The sequence below is a fragment of the Sinocyclocheilus grahami genome, unplaced genomic scaffold, assembly GCF_001515645.1.
Source record: "Sinocyclocheilus grahami isolate Dianchi unplaced genomic scaffold, SAMN03320097.WGS_v1.1 scaffold242.1, whole genome shotgun sequence".
Classification (NCBI taxonomy): domain Eukaryota; kingdom Metazoa; phylum Chordata; class Actinopteri; order Cypriniformes; family Cyprinidae; genus Sinocyclocheilus; species Sinocyclocheilus grahami.
This window is the reverse complement of record NW_015505421.1, coordinates 855540-871860: the sequence shown is the minus strand read 5'-3', so window position 1 is coordinate 871860 and position 16321 is coordinate 855540. Positions and strand designations below refer to the sequence as shown.

The 16321-nt window shown below is 38.3% G+C and overlaps 1 protein-coding gene across 3 annotated transcripts in view; it reads right to left on the bottom strand.

Annotated features, from left to right (window-relative positions):
* The window catches only part of LOC107597993 (semaphorin-6D-like), a 186490-nt gene that overhangs the window by 147777 nt on the left and 22392 nt on the right, over positions 1-16321 (bottom strand). For 2 of the 3 annotated variants that reach the window (XM_016289221.1, XM_016289224.1), the window contains exons 2-3: positions 10812-10913; positions 5579-5630 (exon numbers count right to left, since the gene is read on the bottom strand). The gene's annotated coding sequence lies outside the window, so the exon portion shown is untranslated. The remainder of the gene's footprint in view (positions 1-5578; positions 5631-10811; positions 10914-16321) is intronic. The other variant, XM_016289222.1, reaches the window with a different exon arrangement.

The window sequence follows — 16321 nt, the reverse complement described above, 5'->3', positions numbered from 1 at the left end:
CATTCTGTTTGTTTGCTTTATTTTACAAAAGCACAAATCTTCTGTTTTTATTGTGCGCGCAAAAATAAAAGTAAACACTTTTGCGGATTATACCTTACTCCAAAAATTTAGTTTTTAAATGTTTCAGCTGTTCGATTGCACCGGCACCTCACGCGCACACACCCCACATATTCTCGCAATTCAAACTTACATCGCAGTCTGTTCATTATCAAAATAAAATACAGTCAACCAAACATATAAAAAGTTACACTGGTCAGTTTAAACAAACCCGCGCTCGCTCCGTCCTGGTACACGCACGCATGCATGCACATGTCACGATTTAATGGATTGTAAATGCCGGATTTTTAAAAACAAATAGGCTTACCGCAACGCAAAAATTTTAAATCTGACATTTTCCGGAACAGGATCCAGCAGGATCAAATTAAGTACTGGTCATAATACTCGCATAATAATGTTTCATGTGAGCAACAGTGTGTTTTGCTGCAGCAGCGCCGATGGAAGCGGTTCACTGACTGCGCAGCACAGCCACATGCGCCACAGTTACGTTTGGGATCATTTTATTTTAAATGCCATAATGTCAGTTGAAAACATTACAATTGTGTTTTAAAATACAACAACGAGCACCACGAAACCATTTAAAGAGGCGCGTTCAGCGGTCTCCATGACGGGATAGGAAACAGTCCACAAAGTAAAATGATCTCAAACGAGCTCTCTTCATTTTATGAAATTATCATAATCACATCTATTCATTTTACAATCCTGCTACTAGCATTTTATTCAGACTAAATCCCCTTTAAATCGGGTGAGAAAGCGGGGTTTCTTTTTTTGAGTAACTTTTGCACATCCTGTCATGCCGGGCTGCATAGACGCATTTCGCAGCATTAAGGTTAACGATTAATCGATTATTTGATCGTTAATTTAAACGACGATCGATCATGGAAATGATCGAAAATTGACATCCCTACTTTGAAGAGTAGTTTGTTAAGATACAAATAAGTTAAAGTGGTTGAAAATAGTCAAGCTACTAGATACAGTACAAGCTACTGAAACACTGGGCCTTTAATTTAATCTGAAAAGGCATCTGAACAGTTTTATTTACACAAAATTTCCCCAATAAAACGGCACAATTCAACAAAAACAGTGGCTAAGCAGCAGCATTGCCTAAACATTATTATTACTTTGTAAGATTATTTTCCAAAAAATATTGTATTCATTTGTATCACTACAAAAAGAATGTAAAAATGCCAGGAAAAATGCCCGTTTTTACTAAACTAGTGTTTTTAAATGACCCATTTCAATGTATTGATTCACTAGTTTGATTTCTTCCGCAAAAAAGTTGATTCCTTTTTTCTTTACGCAACTTGGAGCAGTATTTTTTTGGCAGAAACACACCTTTAATTTACCCTTAATGCCACCAACACAAAATTTTAAACATAATACTATCAGTAAACACACTTCATATCATAAATAAAACTAGAAAGCATCATAATCTACATTCCTGAAAAAAATAACAAAGTGGCCAACATAAGTGTTTAACTAAATATAATTAAGATTATTACAACAAATATTCTAATCTAATTTTGCATATAGCAACAAAACGTGGACTACAAAAGGACCATAAATGAGTCAATCAAGTTAATGAACCAGCAAAATTATTAACTATTTGAGTGACAAATCAGACTTTTTCATGTTTAGACATAAATCATAAAGCATGTTTGAGCACATTTGTATACTCTGATGTGCATGCACAATACTTTTATAATCAAAAAAGTGGCGGTGGGGGAGGGTTTAGAATGCTATGAATCTGTAGCATTTTATCACATCACACTGCTACTTGTTGACAAAAAACTTTACTACTCAAAAAGTTAGTAGTGCTGAAAAATGCTAAAGTTAGTTTGTTACTTCCCCAACACAGGCTCATTCAGGAGCAAAACTAAATTTTCTTTGGAGGAAGAATTCAGACATGATACAAAGTTGATGTGGGAACCAGAGTGAGCTTGTGAAACGCACTTCACTCACTTAATCAGTGGCCTTGCCCTGTGCTGCCAATATGGCTGATCACACTGGTTTTTCCACACTACATTAACAACTTCATGAGCTCAGCTGAGCACAGTATTAATCTCTGGCGAAACCCCGCTTTACACACTGATCGATACACGCTGTCTGTCCTGCCTGCGGCACGAAGACTGTGGGAACCACTTTTTTGGAATCCGGTCAAAACTTTCACCACGCATTTCACACATGGGATCGAAACAAACACTGGCTATTTTTAAGATGTAGCACCCTTAAAGAGAAACAATGTGGCCAAAGTGAGAATAAATGGAACAGAATATAAAAGCGAAGAAAACTTATCAGAGGCAGCCAGCTTGGCAGAACAAAAGTACATTGCAACACAACAGGTAGAAAGCGCAGAAAAACAGCAGTCGTATTGCACAGTCACTTGACCGCAACACAAAATACATCTGTATGTGGGCGTCTGTAATGTAACATGCTATTTTGCAACCAGACCTGCAATTAGAGCACGGAAGCTTAACCAAGTTTGCCACTTTTTTTGGGGTAGGAAAGTGCTTTTCTCACTCTCTCAGAAAGGTACAGGACTAATCCAACTCGCTGGGAGGCCACTTAAGCTAATTGGCAGGTTTTGTGGGCATGGGTTGGTACTCAAAATAGCCGAGACCACCTTCCTTCTCATCTTGTATAAATGGCTCCTTCACCACCACCATCTCCTCATTACAATCAGGCCTTTAAATAAGCCAGGCCTCCCCCACAAAGATGGCGAAGTGCTCTGTTAATTAGAGTAATGAGACAAACGACTTGAGAGCAAATGAAGGAGAAAGTAAGTGAAAATGAAGGAGAAAGAATTAGAAGAGAAGGAAAGGATCCGAATACGTCACGCACCCACTGTGTCTCAATCCACTCCCTAGTTTAGTAGTGTGCTGCTCAGGGAGTCAGCCATTTTTGAGACCGTCCCGTTGTCCAGATCACTCCGATGCAGAGAAATGTTCACATCCCAGAAATTCCCAGAATGCACCTGCCATGAAACTACAGCAATAACAATATTTACTTACTGGAAATGTCACCACTCCTTCTTAAGTATTTAAACTCATTTATTTTTGTGATCTTTTATCCCTATTCCCTAAAATGCATGACAGGTAAACAATTAAGCAAACTTTTAAAAATTACAAAGGAATTAGTGTTTTAGTTGAAGATAAAAGGCTAGGGAATAGGGATGAAACAATATTAAAATTCTAGCCAATACAAATAAGCCAATAATTATTTTCATGTCATGGCTTTTAATTGCTAAAAGGCTCACATTAATTTCAAATGTAACTATTTATACCATTATGTTTAAATAAATTAAATAAATGCATTTAAAAAGTAAAAGTAATTAAATGTTACAATTTAAGTACAATTAAAAGTTTTGGACAATACCAATAAGCTGCTATATTTTCATAACCCGATACCCGATAAATGTCTGATATTAAGAATGAAATAATAATAATAATAATAATAATATTAAAATCATTTTAAATTCTACAAGTTAATGCAGGCACCACGACATCATTTTGTACACTAAATAATTTATATTTTTAAATTTGCATAAGACTTAAGTTTTACATTTTTAAGTTTTAAAAGTTTTAAATGATTAGTATTAATATTAAAAATGTATATTAGATAACCAATTGGATATGCAATATTAGCACCAATATACTGTGTATCCTCAAATCTTTATTTATGTTCTGCAATTTAGGCATTTTTATTTAAATTTATAATTTTGTGCTTTGCTGTGTGATGTTTAATGTCTAAATTGTCATTATTAAAAATTCAAGAAAAGCACATTTTTCTTAATGGCAGTGTATTTTTTACATCTACAATGAAGGTGGACAACAATGTTGATAAATACCAGCTACATTTAATGCACAAACCTTGTAATTGTGACACAGCCTGGTCACAGGTAACAGTCATCAGTGCCCCAAACTTTAGTGTATCAAGGCTCTTGCTAGAACTTAATTTTTTCACAATGTCCTGATTCACGTCATAGGGAATTAGGGAGCAGAATGAAACCCAACCAGTCTTCAGTAAGACTTCTATTTAGCTAGAGTCCATTGCGCAACTGAGGGCAAGAGTAAAGTTAATGAGCAAGAGTTGTTTACCTCAAACTTTTAGAAAAGTATGCCAACTTAAATTCCCAAGGTGCTCTCTCAGTCTGAGGTAAATCACAGTAGGGTGGTTCACATCTCCTAAGTGAGCCAAAGCTTTGTCACCACAGTTGCCGTTAAGCTAATTGCTTTTATGGAATCTGAATGGTGATGAGACGTCTTCTCTTTCTGTCTTTGAGACAGATCTGGCACCTAAAGGGCTGAGGCTCAATTCTTCAATGCTTTTAGCCAGGGTCACGTGTCATTGGCAGATCTGAGTCTGGAAAACAGAATACAGCAAGTCCATGAGCTCAGGCACCAAACTATGCCAAGACAATAAAAATGAGAGAATTATATATTGTGCCGAATTAATTAAGTTTCTAACAATAAGAAACATTATATATGAGAGATATTTCTAGATCTGTTTTGCTTTGTAGTCTATTCTGTCTGTGATTAGGGACGACAGACCTGCTGTTTTTTCTATGAACACAGTGCCTGCCTCCCTCAGAGACGTCTTGAAGCAAGGCTTTCCTCTTCGTTTACATTATCGTGCAACACAACAAATGTCATCCTCAAGGATTTCTGCATAAAACAGGCTGAATTAACCTCATTCGTTTCATTTTCATGAATTTGCCACTCCTTTGTGTTTGTGAATCCTCACAGCAGCAGTTGTGGGGTCCCTGCCTTCCTGAGCACAACACGAGTTCAAACATTGGCATCACAGTGAGCCGTCAGGTTCAAAAACTAACTTTCTTTTTGGCCAGTATTAAAGGTGAACAAGTTCTTGGTTACACAAGAGTAACAGAGTTACAGTTTGATAAAATTAGTTGTTTTATCATATATTACCTCAGGCGGAACCAAGAAGGTTATTGTAAAAATAAACAAACCAAGGGGATTTCACGCATGATCCAGTGAATCAGTGTCAGTATCACATAACATAATAAAACACTATTAATCAATGTTTTCAACATCGATAATAATAAGAATCTTTTTTGAGCACCAAATCAGAGTATTAGAATGATTTCTGCAGGACCATGTGTCACAGACGACTGGAGTAAAGGCTGCTGAAAATTCAGCTTTACCATCACAAGAATAAATGACATAGAAAATCATTATTTTAATATTTCACAACACTACTGTTTTTACTGTAAACATAAGCTTTGGTGAACATAAGAGTATACTTTTAAAAAAATCTGACCGACCCAACTTTTAAAGGGTAGTATAACATATTATATATAACATGTAATAAGCGGGATAATGTACATCCAGCCGGTTGTTATCTCAGAATTAACCCCGACAGGGTGATCAGGACCCCCACACGAAGCGGAATTATTAAAGAAAGAATTATTTGCCAGAGTGATAAGAAAAATACACTTAATTCAAGACATTCTCACAAAACTGTATGATTTCAAAAAATGTGATCTAGTAAAAAATATCACCTGCACTTTCTGGATTTTCACAGCTTTAGCCTACAGTTGGTTCGCCCTCCACCTATGATAGAAAGTATGCAAGAAATAAATTACTTCTGACTCTCACAGAAACAGTAAAATGTCTTTTATGACACACAACTGCATAGAGGGGTGCAAGAGGGTTGTGTTTCAAAGTCCTGCCTTGTGCTGACAGACATAAAGAGAGAGGGGACATTCATAATTCAAAGATGCGTGGTGGTGGTGGTAGAGCGGGTTAATCCCTCTCCATCTGCCTAACAGCACCTATCCCTCCCTCAGCACAGGCCACAGATCCACCTGCACTGAACCAGGGGCTCTCAGCTAAAGATTTGGGCTGACCTGCATGAAGGCTCCCTGCAGACTTCGCCTCCCTGTCTTCCAAATCACCAATGCCTGACTTTGACGTTTCCAGAAGGAGAGACTCTGAGGGGTCTGCAATCTCACCTGCATAGCTGTTCTCAGGATTAAGGGACACAGATGAGCCAGGAGGTGCTTCCTGGCTCCAAAAATGTGCAAGCTTTTTCCCCAACGCCAGCGCTGATGGATTAACAGACAAACTAAATGCAGCAGAAAACACACACAATGCACAAACAAAGTGGAATGCGGCACCGGGTCCTAAGAAACCAATTTGTGAAAAAGAACAGGAGGAGGGGGGGACGCTGCTTTGGTCTATGACTCCCCTTTTCTCTTCCTCCTGCTACTCTGCTTGTTCTTTTAAAGGGTCATGAAACCCCAGACTACTTTTTCTGAGATTTTAGCAAAGGTGTTTGTGTTGCACATCACAGAAGACAATGTTAGCATCCGATTATTTTAACTGTTAGAGAAAACTGGTTAATTTTAAGCTTTTTTGCACTACTTTCAACTTCCGGGTTTAAAACCTACATCGTGTTGACGTCACTATTTGTGACGTGGCAAAGGACTATAGTACATCGATGACGCGTCGGTGTCTATTAAATTATTCATGAGACTGCGTGTTCTTATCCTATGAGAAGATGCTTCGCTTAATTATTCACAACAGCATGTGCTGATTTGCTATGACAGATGCTTCAGACTGTGAGATCGCATACATTAACTGAGAGAAACGTTCATGGATCGAAGGAGAGTTTGTTTTTGCTTTGTAAAAAGAGTTCGGCACAAACGCGATTCATTCAGTTAGTGAGTGTAACCGTTTTTACAGCTCCTTGACACAACCCATCAAAAGGCTTATATAAACGCCGCAGAATAAGCCTTAAAAGTTATCAGAGGTGCAACAGTGAGTTTGCGATGGAGAGTGCAAATGGCTGTGCATTTATTTGTGTTTTTAAATCGATGGGAGCAAAATTAAACTGTCTGAACCCCGAAGCTGTGGGTGTTGTCTGTCTCCCCTCTTCCCCCTCCACTCGCAGCGCACCACGCCCACTTTTTTAGCGTTTTTAAAACTGTGGAGAGAACTAACCAGTGCTGAAATGGGGGGTTTCATGACCCTTTAACGCCATATTCAGTTCTGACCACCAAAACAGAAATAAACTCAATCTGAAAACTCAATGAGCTTCTTATAAAGTTTAGAAAAGAATATCCTGTTTGCAGAATTTACAAATTTCTATTTTATTACTGACTTACAGTGCCCCCTTTTTTTGCCCCCTTAGCAATTGTCTATTTGGAGAACAAAATGGTTGCAACATTTCAAACAAAATGACATACTGCTCAAAGGGAACCGAAGTGAAAATTTCATTAAGTGAAATTGGCTAACACAGACTCTCATCACCCCTGAGGAAAAAGAATGCCTCCTTAAATCTAATATCTGACTATACAACATTAAATAATAATAACGGCAATCAAATAGCACCTGTAATTTGATATGAGCCCATTTCTTTTCAGTCTTTCAGATGTCAACTTGACTTTGTTTTGGATTATTGTCCTGCTGTACCACACAATTTCACTTTAGCTTCAAGCCATGCTCAGATGCTCCGACAATCTCTAGTATATGAGTGAATCCAAGTCACAGAGGCCACCACAGACAGAAAAACATACCAAGTCAACCACAAAGTCAGTTCAATGCTGCATTCGCTATTTACATTTTCACTCATCTGACCATAGAATAAACCAAGGTCTTGGGATAATCACATGCTTTTTAACAAACATGATGTGAGCTTTGATGTTTTTCTTGGTGAGCTGAATTTTTCACCTGGCTACTCTTCCATAAGTCTATTTTCACAGTCCCTTTCCTATTGCGGAGTCATAAACCATGACCTTAGCTGATGCGAGAGAAACCTGTAGTTAGGGCTGTGTAAAAAATCAAATGCGATTTTCATGATTTACAGCCCTACCTGTAGTTCTTTGAAAGTTTTTCTGTGATCATTTGAAGCTTTCCAGATGAGGTGCCACTGTGCCCTTTGAGAAATTCTTACCACTTTTGGGAATATTCACCACTAAGTCTCTGACTCCAATTTAATTTCTGTTGATTTCAAAGATTAAGGGCAATTACTTTTGCACAGCAACGACATGGTTAATTTATTACTTTTTTATTATTATTAAAAAATAATTTACTCATCCTCATGTCCATCTAAACTATTATGACTAACTTCTGTGGAACAAAGAAGAGGATATTTTGAAGAGTGTTAGGAACTAAACAGTTTTGGTTCCTATTGACTTCAACTGTAAGGACAGAAAAAACTAATGGAAGTCAATGGGAATCAAAACTTTGTGTTCCACAGAAGCCAGCCAGCCATACATATTTCAAACGGCATGAGAGTTAGAAAATTATGACAGATGTTTGGGCTGTCCCTTTAAATAAACCACATAATGACAAAAATTATGCTTTGTTTTTTTTCCATGTTTCCTTTGCCTACATTTTTACTGTGAATACATAAATAAATTCAGGTAGAAAAATATGTGAAAAATCAAGCTAATAATTTTTCATGCCAATGTATCTGGAATGTGCATACTTATGATAAACACACATTTAAAATCAACAGAGCAAGTGCACCTGATTCTAGCAAGGTTTTAACAACTATCTCAGCCAAATGCTTATTGGTGGAGTGGAAGGGTGGAGGGAGCAGAACTGATGGGCACTGCAGTTTGCCTGAGCTCAGTGCACAGCTGCAGGGCCCGCGGGCAGACAGACAGAGCCCCGCTACAGCAGGTGCTGACATTAATGAGAGTGATAAACCATGAGAGAGAATTTATAAATCAGTAAAAAGCTATGGTGGACCAAGCCCTCTGCTGGCATCTGCCCATTCAGCTGCCCTGTAGTTAAATAAACCTCTTATGAGAGGAAGATTTTTTGGGGGGTGGGGGGAGTGGGGGGGGGAGATGACGTGGAGCCAGAATTGACATTTAAGATTATTCCAATTGTTAGGTAGGCTTGAGGTTACAATGAATGCTTGTTTTTGAGCCTGCCGGAAAACGTCTCGGGTTACTTATGTAACCATGGTTCCCTGAGTAGGGAACGAGACACTGCGTCCTCTAGGTTTCTTGCCATGCTGCGGACGCAAGCTTCAGACGAAGAAGTGAACGATGTGTAGCTCCCGGCACCGATTTATACTGTAGTCGCACCGGTAGTGACGTCATGGCTGTCGCCGGCCAACGAGTTGGTGTTTTTTCAATGTATGCTTCAGATACGAGTCACGACGAGGCGTTCCCCATAGCGACCCCTAGAGGACGCAGTTCGAAGTTCCCATGAAAGGGAACCATCAAATGATTTGATTCAAAACTCAAAAAATGAAGAAAATAAGCTCACTTCTGTCTTTTGTATCACCAAGTGTTTGAACAGCTATCTTCTGAGATTGGAGAGTAAATTGTACTTTGATGAACATGAATGAAGATTAAAAAGTGGAGGAGCACAACATGGCCTCAACGTCTGTACTGAGTTCCAAAATCATCTATCAGCATCTCTTACGATGTCAACGCCACTCCTTAAAGTGAAAATCTGAATGAATGGTTCAATGAGTTATTGAGGAAAACTGAGAGACTGAAAGAGACTGGGTACTTGGAACCATTAGCAGGGCACATATCTGTGACCACAAGTGTTTACATGAAAAAAAAATTAATAAATCAGTAGACATTGCACTTGGTAACAGTGTGCTAAAAGCCATCAAGCCATTAGGAAACGGATGCTCCCCTGAAGGAAACACTGCAATGACCTTAGTGAGAGAATAATTCTGGGTAAACTGTTGCATGGCAGCTGGCATACGTGCTTATAAATGAAGCTGTTGCTGACTTACTAAAGATCCCTTCCATCAAGTCTGCATCAGCTGAACCCAATTATAATTCTGCCACCCCTTTCTGTCCGAGCACAGACCTGAATGCGATTAGTCATATCTTATGGCGTATCTCAACTGTCACGGACAGTCTGGGGGACTTGAACTCGTCTTTGTTTGAATACACAGTGGGTGATAAACTACACTGGGAATAGCGATAGCAGCTAAACGATGGAGCACATAATGCCTCCATATGGCTCATCTAAATAAAACAACCATAAGCTGTCAGAGCAGAGCAGCGGCTCCATGGAGCGGCAGAAAGGTAGAAGCACCGGCGGATGCCTATGATGTTTAGCCTTCCACAGGGCCCAAGGTCAAACGCAACCCTGCATCTGGTCAGCCATCTGCTCCCCTCAGCCGACCGACAGAGCCTGTCACCACCAGCCCTGCGCCCAGTGTTGTGGGATGTGTCTTGATCTCAAAGGGATATCTTGGTAGACAGGGGGCATGAGTAAAAGGGCCTTGCACAGGTGCGCTGTGATGCATGCGTGTTTCCAGCAGATTTTTTCCCACTCTTCATGTCAAGTCTCCTGTCTCATCTGTTTTGTCTTCTCTTAAGTGATCTCTCTCCGATTCAGTCGTCTGCTTGTTTCTCTTTTCCGATTTGTTTGAAAATCTGCCCACCTCCCTGTTACCCTGTCCAACTGTGATACTTTTCTATCGTTTGTCGCCTGCTCGCCATGAGACTTCATTTAAACAGATTGTCTGACAGATTGTCAGATGTTTCTTTTAAATTATATTTGTATTCTTCTAAAAATTGACAGACGCTGTCCCCCCATGTGATGGCCTCAGGTGAATAGTCCAGCCAAAATAATGAAGTTGGATGATATTTCAATTTTCTGTCAAATCAAGTCATTGTCCTTCAGAGGGGCTCAACTTATACTTCAAGCAAATTTCAACAAAAGAGCAGGACGTGAGGAGAAAACGGAATCAATCATTCAAGTGACTTTCACCAAATCAACAAACTTCTTCCCATAGGTTCTTACCTCAAAAGATGATCCAATCAGACAGCAGGACTGCAGTCAGGTGATTAAACTGAGGGTAAAGTGCTGGATCGCTTAAGAAAGTTGTGACATTCCACAACCGACCTAAGAACAAAGACAAAAATTTATAAAACTTTTGAGTTGACCATAACTGCTCAATTTTGGAGTTTCATTGAAAAAAGAAAACACACACACACACACACACACACACACTTAAAATGCACGTTCTGATAAACGCAGATTTGGTGCTCAAGAAACATTTCTTATTATTATGAATGGTAAAAAAGGTTGTGCTAATATTTTTCTGAAAATCATGAAACTTTTTTTCCAAGATTCTTTGATGGATCGAAAGTTCAAAACAACAGCATTTATTGGAAATAGAGATCATTTGTAACATTATAAATGTTACTTACTATACTTAAATCACTGTCACTTTTGATGCATTTAATGCATTATTGCTGAATAAAAAGCATTAATTTATCAAAACAAATACTATGATTAATACACAAAGTGGGACACAAAAGTGGCCAAAACTTTAACAAAACGTGACAGCCATAGAAAACACCAAAAACTCCCACCAAAGTTTCTGTTACATCTGAAGAACATGTTCTCATCTATTGTCTCCACAGACAAACAAATGAGGCCTTTTCATTCATAAAATGTCTGTTTGTGTGATCTGCACATACCAGTTAAATGAAGCTATAGACTGTCATCTCAGGACTGTGACACTTAGACACCAAGCCAAAACTAACAGAACAAGCGCTCAGAGAAAACAATGTCTTTGCTGAGAAGATGAAGGAGGCGCTTTTCACTTAACATTCATTATGGGCAGATTTCTAACCAAATCTCTACAAATCCCCCATCAGAAGCTGCCCAAATCTCAGGGCATCTCAGAGCGCAATCTGCTCTTCCAATCTGCTGTGTGAGAATGAGACACTAGCTCAAGCCAGCTCCTTATTGACAGCACCCGAGTCTCCACAAATCTCACTGCCTGTCTCCTCTCCGCTGCATTTCCTTATTCTCTTGGTCGGTCCGTCTGTCTCTGTTTATCTCCCTCCATGTCAGTCTCTCTTTCGCTCTATGCTCCTTACTCTCTATCTGTCTTTTGCTCCATTTTGTTTTGCATAAAGACAGGCTGCAGACACAGGGAATGCAGTACTCCAACTGCCTGTGTCACCAGACAGCAATATGAATTACAAAAAAGAAAAATTTATCCAATAACAGCCATGTTTAATATTGCAAATCCCCTCCAGGGCAATGTGAATTAGTTATGCTCATGTAGAGTGGCCTCTTAATTCGGCGAATTCTACAGCATTATACCTGCATTTGTTAAATGGCTTTTATATAGCTCAAGTAATAATGAACAGCCGGAGTTTGTAAAAGTGGCAATTATACAAACATTCAGTATTTAGAAAGCATTTTATCACTTGTTGTTCGATTTAAAATGACAGCCAGAAGACCAGAATCACCTGGTCAGTGCCGGACAGAAATCATCTCTGCTTGTACTCTCAAAGCGTCTCAAAGCAAAAGACTGGATTTGGGTGAAATCCAAAGCTCAGTGTGGAAAATCCAAGATAAAATCTGGCATTTAAATAGATAGTTCACTCAAAAATGAAAATTCTGCCATTATTTACTCACTCTCATGCTGCTCCAAACCCATATGCTGTTTAGTTTTATCGGTGGAACATAAAAAATTAGAGATATTTTTGAAGAATCTTCATACAGGTCTTTATAGTGACCAGTATATTAAGCTTAAAAAAGGATAAAAAGTCTTCAAGTCATTTTGTGAGGAACAGACTGACATTTTTACAAAGTCCATAATTCACTGGAACCGAATCACTGAGTTAGATTCAAGAACCGGTTCAATCTAGTTCATAAATTATTCTTTAGAGCTAGCTTTTTCCTCTGAACCGGTTCATCCTTTCCATAAATTGAACAAAACAATTCATTCAGGAATATGACTGATCCTGCTCTGTAGTTCAATTCACTCATTGTGGTTAACAAATCACTGGAAGCGATTATTGAAGATTATTACTAAACAATGTAAATTTTCACACAAATCTTTTGTATGACTCAGGGCTCGCCCAACGTCATTTACACGTGTTTCTAAGTCTTGCCGACTTAAACATTCAAGCATTTTAAACCATTCAAGCACTTGAAGAGGCTTTTAAATTTTGTGTGTATGTGTCCATTCAGTTGTAAGGATACGCAAAAGAGAATTCAATTCGGTACTCGCACACTGTTTCCCGTGTTTCAGACAGCGCGCGAATACAGAATTGATTCCTCTTTTGCGTATCCTTACAACTGAATGGACACATACACACAAAATTCTCTCAAAATAACCATCTCTGCAGTTATTCTTGTAAACACAGTCGGTTATGTCTTAACTGAATGTAAACAGTGGAGAAAGAAATCTCAAGTGCAATTATAATGCAGTGGTTGCCTCTGCTTTTAAATGTAAAGAGCACAGGCAAATCTTTTGTTTATATGAAGAGATGTCTTTCATTTGTATTTATTTGTTTGATTTGGGATTTGCTTTAAAATTTCAAGTTAGTTTTTATTATTTAACATATTTCAATTTCACAAAGAAATATGCAGCATTTGGTCTCGGAAATAATAAAAGCACACCTTTTCATTTATAATTTGTCTTAAATCTCATTTCTTAAATAAAAAAAAAATTGTGAGAAAATTGTATTGAGAAATCAGTATCATGAATTGTATCGCATTGTGAGTTGAGTGAATCATTCCATCCCTATATGCTACTAGTTTTGCTGTGGTATTGAAGTAAAGTGTTCTTTAAAAAATATGTTATTTAAATAATAGGCAAGGCAAGGCAAGTTTATTTATATAGCACATTTCATACACAATGGTAATTCAAAGTACTTTGCATAAAAGAAATGAAACGCAACAATAAAACAAGGAATTTAAAACTTTGAAAATGATTTAAAAATTGATTTAAGAGGTTTAAAAGGAATTTAAAACAGTTAAGAATAGAAAATGATTATACATAAAATATAGTGCAATCAGTTCGGACATCACACAGTGCTCATTCAGTAAACAGATGAGTTTTGCGTCTGCATTTAAATGTGATTAATGTTTTAGCACATCTGATCTCTTCTGGAAGCTGATTCCAACTGCGGGCGACATAACTAAAAGCGGACTCCCCTTGTTTTGTGCTTATTTCTAACTGACTCGATCCTAATGATCTGAGTGGTCTGTTAGGTTTATAATCAGTGAACATATCTGCAATGTATTTAGGTCCTAGGCCATCGAGTGCTTTTTTAAAGCATCATAAATTTAAGCGCAATGGACTTTGCAACTTCAGAGCAAACACCACAAAGTACACCTTGTCTGCATCAATGCAAAAAAAAAAATCTTTACAGTTACATCTTTACAACTAGTGCAGAGGACCAGGAAACCTGATCCTAGATCAGCATTTCAACACAAGAATGTTTCTCCAAGCACAGTCCTTGTAAACCCACTGTCTGCAGCGAGCAGAATACGGGTGGCGTTCTGCCAACATTCCTCAAAGGCTTTTAAAGTGCAAACCGTGATAAGAACCCTGGCCAGCTGATCACCCTTCACTCCTCAGAGTTCACGCCGAGGCTGTCGGGGACGAAAGGGCTAACAGCTAAACCATCCATCCTGTATTTTTTTTTTTACAACTTCTCTAAAAAAAAAAAACCCTCATAATTTGTGTCCATGATGCTGATACATTTTACATTACTCTAGCCAGGAGCGCACTGAATAGAACCAAAGAAAAACAACTTAAGTGCATCAATAATATTTAGAGGTTATGTGATGCTTTTTAGGAGTTCAGCCAGAGCCTTACTGCCAGTTAGTCCATTCTGAGTCAGATCCAGTGGGGGTTTTTTCCAAGGTAAAATGCAGTACAAACAAACAGGAGTCTTGTACCACTGTGGACTTCAGCATACAACTGGAGTTCCATTTTTAAAAAAAAACAGCAATATTACAACCAAATGCCAGAAAAGATACCTGAATAGGTATAAAACCTTTCATTCCTTTATCGGTGAATCTCCTAAACTCAGGACAAAAGGTGGGGGTGAAATTAAGGTGTTGCAGGTATTGAAGGCACTTATGTTGTATTTTTGTGTGTGTGTTGTTGTTGTTATAATTCTATGTATTCTTGTATGTCCAAGACAAATTTCCCTAGGGACAAATAAATAAAGTAATCCTTTTTAAAATATGCATGTGGTCATTCAGAAAGAATTTCACCCAAGTCTAAATTTATATCTGAAAGAGGAAAAAAGTAGGGGAAAAAAATATGCTGGAAACGTTTACGACAAAACAAATCTAAGTGAGCCATAGGCAGCGTTCCAGCATCTATGTGCTTAGATTAACTGTAGAGAGAGACTTTATTACTCTAGCTTGGCTTGGTCTTACTTCAAAACTTTTACAGCTCTGGGGCCGGTTGCATAAACGGTTTAGACTAGTCTTAAAAAGTTAGTCATCTAATTTTTTTCTTCAAAACTGTTCATAACTTTTTTAATTCAGTTATGAAAAGGTAGATTGGTCTTATTTGTATTGGAAAAGTAAGACTGATTACCCCTTGGCAACTGCTAGTTGGTCAAACTAGTTCTTAAGACATAGTCTTAACATGGTGGCTAAGTTTATGCAACTGGCCCCTGTACTCAAGTATTGCTGCTTATTTAAGTCACCCGCGAATAATACAGCATATGTTTAGCTATAGTTTTCCCTGCAAATGCTAATTTTTGGCTTCTCCTTAGCATCTATTTAAAGACACAAACCAAATCCATGCAAACCACGAGGAAATGTGCACAAACTGAGTTTCTCCCAAGCCAAGAGAAGCTCCTGAAAGGAACGTCTAATCGCTGAGCCGCTGAAGTTTGATTAAGTCAGAGTGCCTGAGGCGGGAGGTCTCACCATCCCAGATAAATCTCTGGAGAGAGGAGATCGCTGGGGAGTATTACTAAAGATAAATAACGCATGGACATCATCTCACCAAAATACACATCAGGAAACACACACACACTATGCAGAACCTGAAGGATTGTGTGTCCAATGCAGAGACAAATGCTACAGTTTCTTTTCAATTTTGTCTAAATAATTTTTTTTTTATAAAACTTTTATTTTTGTTATCACTTGGCCATTTGACTTATAGCAGTGTCCAGTGTTTCCCATACATTGAGTTATTACTTCGTTGAATAAACTGATCACTGCACGTTTCAAAATTAAAATGCAGCGCGGGTGTTTTTATATGAATGTATCTTTGAAAAGAACCAACCGTCTTCAGAAAAGCTTCGGTGTCATTTTCATTTCGTCTTTCCTGTAATGCCTGATAAAGTAGCGTTTGTGAGCACAGTCACAGTGCTTATTAGCTTACAGCTGTTACCGGGGAAACCGCTATATCTCCCGATCCACCAGCGCCTCCTGCTGGCGTAGAATGAATTTGCATTTGCAAGTCTGTGGGAAACACTGCTGTCTGTCAGCAGACATAAACAAAAAGCATGCTTCAGAACTGTTTTGAGCAG